Consider the following 6,051-nt stretch of genomic DNA (forward strand, 5'->3'; position numbering starts at 1 on the left):
AGGGATCCCCATTAATACTGCAAATATCACATACTTGCGAATGCACATCAGCCATGTCACACTCCCCCGCTGCAACACATCAGGTCCTCTGAGACAGTCAGAAACACCCAGGGAAAGCTGGGCAAGAGGCAGATGCAATTACCCCAGCTGGAATTTATCCAAAGTACAGGAGCAAAACCTCTGTTCCTGTGAAGCTGAACACATTCAGGCCTTTTCTATCTGATTTAAAAGTGATCGGACAGGACCAGCTATTGTTTTGTCTCCAGAGAATCAGTGATTGCCTTCAGTCCTCAGAAAATCTCAGATTAGGAGATGGTATTGCGCTGTATTTCTACACAGATGAGGCTTCGGTAACATCCAGCTCTCACAGGTAAGGGACAGCCAGGTCATGGCATCAGCCACTTTCTCAGACCTATCTCTCAGAATATTTGTTTTGTGGCTATTTCTGCCCAGACAAATGTAGCCATCAGTCCCCTGACTCAGTAAATGCTGTCGCCAAGAGGGTTTTCTAATAAAGGCTTGGGAATCGCAGCATGTTACAGTACAGACAGCTTTGCCAGATTAGAAACCTGATTAACGGCCTCAGAAGAGATTAGAAATTGCTATTTTGAGAGGGGGTTTTCATAGCAGGCTCCGTGTAATCACCAGCCCGAGCGGGACGGTTTCCTCCTGTGCTGGCTGTTTTCTGGGCAAGCGGACACTTCTGGGAGCCCGGGGAGGCAAGGGAGTACAATTTCTCTCTGCTAATAGATGTGTTTATGTTTTCTGCAGTGCTCATCGCTGGCTGACCAGAGCAATTACACAGGAGAGTCATATTTACATGTTTTAACTCTGAAACACTGAGCAAACAAGGAAAGATAATCATTAACTTTGGGAGCTGTTAACCTTCAGTGTGAGTTTTGGCCGGTGAAGGAGAGGTCTGCCAAAGTCTCTGCTTTAGTAAACATTGAAAGCGTGACATCAGAAACCTTTTGGTTTTGTATGTTATAAGTAGGTAACGAAAAGGCATTAATTTGTGTCTGCAGCCTCTACATTGTAAGAAACTTCTCATTATTGAAGAGAGGAGGAAAGGAGAAAAATATTGCTGCTAAAGCAAAATCCATTGGCTGCCTCAGCCTGGGAGTTGGAGGAGCAGAGGCGACAAAGCACAGCATCGCTGGGGGGCTGCAGTTTGTACATGCTAGTTTTCTTATGATTATCATGACAGAGAAACAGTATTCAGGCCTCAAACTCGGTGCAGGAGTTTAATCGGTAAAGCAGCGATAGGTTGGTAGCAAAGCAGCAGGTTGTTCTCTGCCCTTGAGGTCTGAGGATGTGCGTAGGGTCCGGCCGGACAGGGTGGAAACACGGCGGCTCCCTGGTCATGCAGTGAATTAAACACCATGAAATATCAGCGTGTAACCATGAATTGTTAGTGCTGCCCCACGGGTATTGCATGCTGGAGGGGAAAGAAGAGGAACAACAAAAAGCAAAATGCTGCAGACTTTGGACTGTTATGGATATCATTAAAAAGTGGTAAAATGAGGAAGATAAAAGAGGAAGAAAAGAGGGAAGATAATTTAAGTAGACAAGCAGATTTACAGTCTTATCAGTTCTACTGTGTAACGAAGCAGAGCGTGCTATCCAGTGCAATTATGCTTATGGGAGTGGGAAACAGATAATTAATTCAGGCCTGTAAGGAGATTATGGCCAGAAAGCGCCTCTTGCCCCAGAGAGCAGGGGGTCGGAGCAGGGGCACCCTTCTCTGCTGGGTGCGCAAAAAGCAGAGTTTCATTTGCCATTTAACACAAAGCACAGAGATAGATGGCTTGTGGGGGACATGGGCTGTCACAAAATTTCATCTTTTCCCATTGAATTGCACTTGTGCTCTTTCTGCAGGGCAGGTTGTAGACTTCTTTTGTAAAGGTTCAGCTTCTTCCTAGGAGGCAGAGCTGCCCTCCCAGCGCTGCAGAGATCGGAGCCCTCGCCTACTGTCCCAGCGCCTGACGTACCTGCCAAACCTGCCTTTATGGTGCTTAGCTTGTGTCTCTCAAAATGGTTTCACAGTGCCCAGCAGCTCCAGGTCAACAGACCAAAGGCTCACTGTGATAATATCAACAGGTTTCCCCTGTGCATGGCAGAAAATCTCTTTATATTTGTTTAGGAAATCCCCCCAGTCCCCAAAAGCACATTTTACATCTGCAACCTGGCTTGTAGCAATTCTCCCCCCAGGCCCAATTGCAAAACAGGCCCCTCTCACCCTTGGCAGCCCTGCTCCCCGTCACAAGATCCCTGACTTCTAGTGGCCTTTTAAAGAAAGTTGGGGAAAAACATTTGACCAGACAATGCACAGAGCTCCTGCAGTCGGGTTTTAGGGTTTTTTCACTTTTAGTGTTGTATCTCTGTGAAGAGCAGGTCATAAATTCAGTAGTAAAACCTTCTGAATAACCACGCAGAAAGAAGCTTGATTTCACTTTTAAATGGACAAATAACTTGAATCACAATTCAAACCAAGCTGATAATGCCACTCAACCCAAAGCTCAAAAAAAATGAAAACTTTGACCACATTCAGTCACATCCCTTCCCCATTCTCACACTGACACAATGAGCCGTCATCCTGAACACACTGAAGGTACCTGTGCCAGGTCAGCTCTTGTTTCTAGGGCCAAAGGAACCGGGCGAAATCCAGTGTGTGATCAGAAGTGGATGTAGACAAATTCAAATATGATATTGGCTGTAATCTTGCATGATCTTAATAGTCTGCCTTACGCAATAAGGGACAAGGCCACTAGCTTTGACATATGTATTGTACAGACATGCGCAGAATAGAAAGGTTAGCGAAATCAGCAGCAATCAGGCTGCTGTTTAATCCACTGAAGATTTAATCCTTGATACATAGGAGCAGGAAAACTTTTTCAGATGCTCATACACCATTGCTGCACTGTCATCAGCTCTAGGTCCCAAACTAGAGGCTTTTGCTCATAAATTATTTTGTAAAACTAACTTAACTTTCATCAGGTATAAAATAAAGCAGATGATCATTGCTAATGATGTCATAAAGGTGTTCTGAAAATTAAATAACATTTGCATCCCTTCTTGCAGGTAGAGGATGAGCCACGATGTTCCATGCTGTGATGGAATTTGCATACATGTATACATTTTAATGTCAGGATGCAAATTCAGTTTTGAATAAAGGGCTAGTTTGATCCTGCCATTGCCTTTGCTTGAGCTTGAAACCTCTGAAGTCTATTTGGGTAAGAAGTTAAACTGTGCTATTTGCTACTAAAATACAGAAATCAGACTGAGCAAGAACTGCCCGTTATTTTGTTAAATACTGAAAAGACTACATTATCTTTCTAGAGTGATCTTTACTATGGTAAACTCTTTGTGCAATCAGGTTTATACATAACACGAGCATAGATTAAACTGCTGCCAGGGTCACAGAGCATCTCAGACCCTCAGCGCTGCAGTGAGTGACCTCAGCTCAAGTCTTATTCTGCAACGCTGTAGAACTGACAGAGCCAAACCCTCAAGTTAGCTCAGCGTTCACTAGACGAGAAGCAAGTTAATGCTCATCGATTCCATGGCTCAGTAGAGCTGCTTCACAGCCAAGGAATTACTTTGTCCAGCCTCAGTTAATCCACAGCTGCTTTGCTTGTCAGGGGTGCGAGTGGCAGCCCAGGTGTTCTGCTCTGCTCCATGGGTTGGACCCTATGGGGAAGAGCCATGGGAGGGGGCAGAGAAAGAGACTAAAATAGAAAGGAAACCTCACATGGGCAGAGTAACCAAACTGCAGCCCTTTAGTTGTGACTGTTTTCCTGTTTAGCATAACTGGATTTTGTAAATAGAGACGTACTGCTTGACCTTACAGCCAGAGTTTCATGCATGAGAGAAAAACCCTTAGCTGAGACTAATGTCCAGTTATTTAAATTTAACAGAGGCAAAAAGGCATAAAATGGAAGGTTCCCAGCTTGTAGATAAGGCATCTGCCCATCTGCGTCTATCTGAAAGTCAGAGATCCTCCAGCTGTTATGACACAACACTGGAGTTCACATTGCCAGGATCATTCTGGTAATCCAACTGCTGATGGTGTTTTTACAGTCCCTCTACTACACCAGAACTCAACAGGATATTACTATGATCATCTCGAACATGAAAGATACATCTGTGTTATTTGAATCTTTACTACTTTGATTACACCCATGTCAAAAATTAGGGTTTTATTCAATGAATACTCATAAATTTCTCAAAAAATGCCATTTTTATCCATGTATATATATATTATTTTTTTTTGGATCTGGTAAGATAGTTTATCATTCTCTAAGACAGTAAAGCCAAGAAAAGGTTAAAAAGTAAAAAAAGGAGCCTGAGATGACAGCTTATAAGTGCATGAATAAAAGAAAGGGTAGCAGGCTATCTTCCATTTCCTCAAGATGGAAATGTTGTTTGATCTCATATGTAGAGCATCCTCATCCCTCTGTGAGATGAAATGATGGATTATTGAAGAGACACTGAATAAACCTGCACCGAATGACTTCATTCTCAGCCTCAGGCAGTCCACAGGGGTCGTATTTGATGCACTGTTGCCAATGTTCAGTAATTGAACATTTAACTAAACCAAATAAAACCCCAACTCCCCCCAAAATCCTACATGAATCCTTGCTGCTAATTTCCTACTTCACCCAAAGCGTTCAAATGGAAACAACTGACATTTTTAATCTGAATTTTATGTACCCTACTGGTTTAGCATGCTAAAAATAATTGAATTATCACAATGACACAATTTAGCCTACCTTGGAGTTCAGAGCTTCCAGGAAAATTTCATCACCACTTCGTTATTACCTAACACGCACCTACATCTTGTACTAGCAAGGAAGTCTGATGTGAAGCACTTCCTTGAAAAGTATTTATTTCACATGGTTTAATGTGATTAAAGATAATCCTACACCCGTTATCAAACGGAAGAGTAAACTAAACCACTGCAATATTCCCTTGCTGCAATTTTAAGAAATTTTAAAGCATATTTTACTATCAGTATATCAACAGAGCTTTTTTGGGGATTTGTTTAAACTGAGGTATTGGTTGAAGTCTTTCAAATTAATAATATGAAGTCTTTCAAATATGAAGTGTTTAATAATAAAGTCCCAGTTTGATTTTGTAATCATAATCATTAAGATCAGTATGACCATCTACAGCTTAATTTGCAGGAGAAAACATCACTTTGGTTGGTGTAACAATTTACTAAATGGTCAATGAGGGCCACAGACTCCGTTTTCAAACTGAAAAGGACCGTCGGGCTCCAGTGGATTCCAGGCTGAACATGAGTCAAGTGTCCCCTCACTGCAAAGGGGCTACAGCAGTAAAGTAGCCACCTTATCACAGTAATCATTTCCCTTCTACTTAATCACCCCTTCTTACCCTAACTGCTGTTTTACACAGAGATTTTCCACTGGAGAACCCGACAGCCACTGTCAATCCTGCTGCTATGGACACCCAGTGATGTACTGACGTGATCATTAGGGAAAGTTCATGTGTGACTGTTGGCGGGAGCCCTTCACAGCCCTGCACGCAGCACACCGTGTCTCCTGCAAATAAAACACCTACATCTGAGTCAATATGAAGCCCACTATGACCTAGGTTCTTGGATGGAGAAGACCCATCTTCACCACATCCTTGTTACTGACTCACAGTGGAGACTTTAACTCCACTAACACGTGAGAAGACTGTTAATTTGATTAGAGGAACTACAGCAGTTCCTCCCAACTAAAGCAGAAATAACAGATTGAGTGCCAGTGCTCAGAGCACTCCTCTGGTCTACGGTGACCCAGACACCGCAACAGAAAACACACACAGTTCCTATAGTTTCTCTGAAAGTCGGTTTTGGGGTATGCACAAACTGACCCTCTTTTTGAAAGCACTTTGCAGAAGTTCCATGATTGACTCCGAACAGGCCAAAGCTCTAAAAGTAGCACTGCAATTTTCTATTTTTTAGGAAGATCAGTGAAAGGAAAAAGAACAAATGTTTAGTGACGTTCTTAAAAACACATAAAAATCAGATTCAACCAACGGTTA

The sequence above is a fragment of the Columba livia genome, chromosome 17, assembly GCF_036013475.1.
Source record: "Columba livia isolate bColLiv1 breed racing homer chromosome 17, bColLiv1.pat.W.v2, whole genome shotgun sequence".
Taxonomy (NCBI): Eukaryota; Metazoa; Chordata; class Aves; order Columbiformes; family Columbidae; genus Columba; species Columba livia.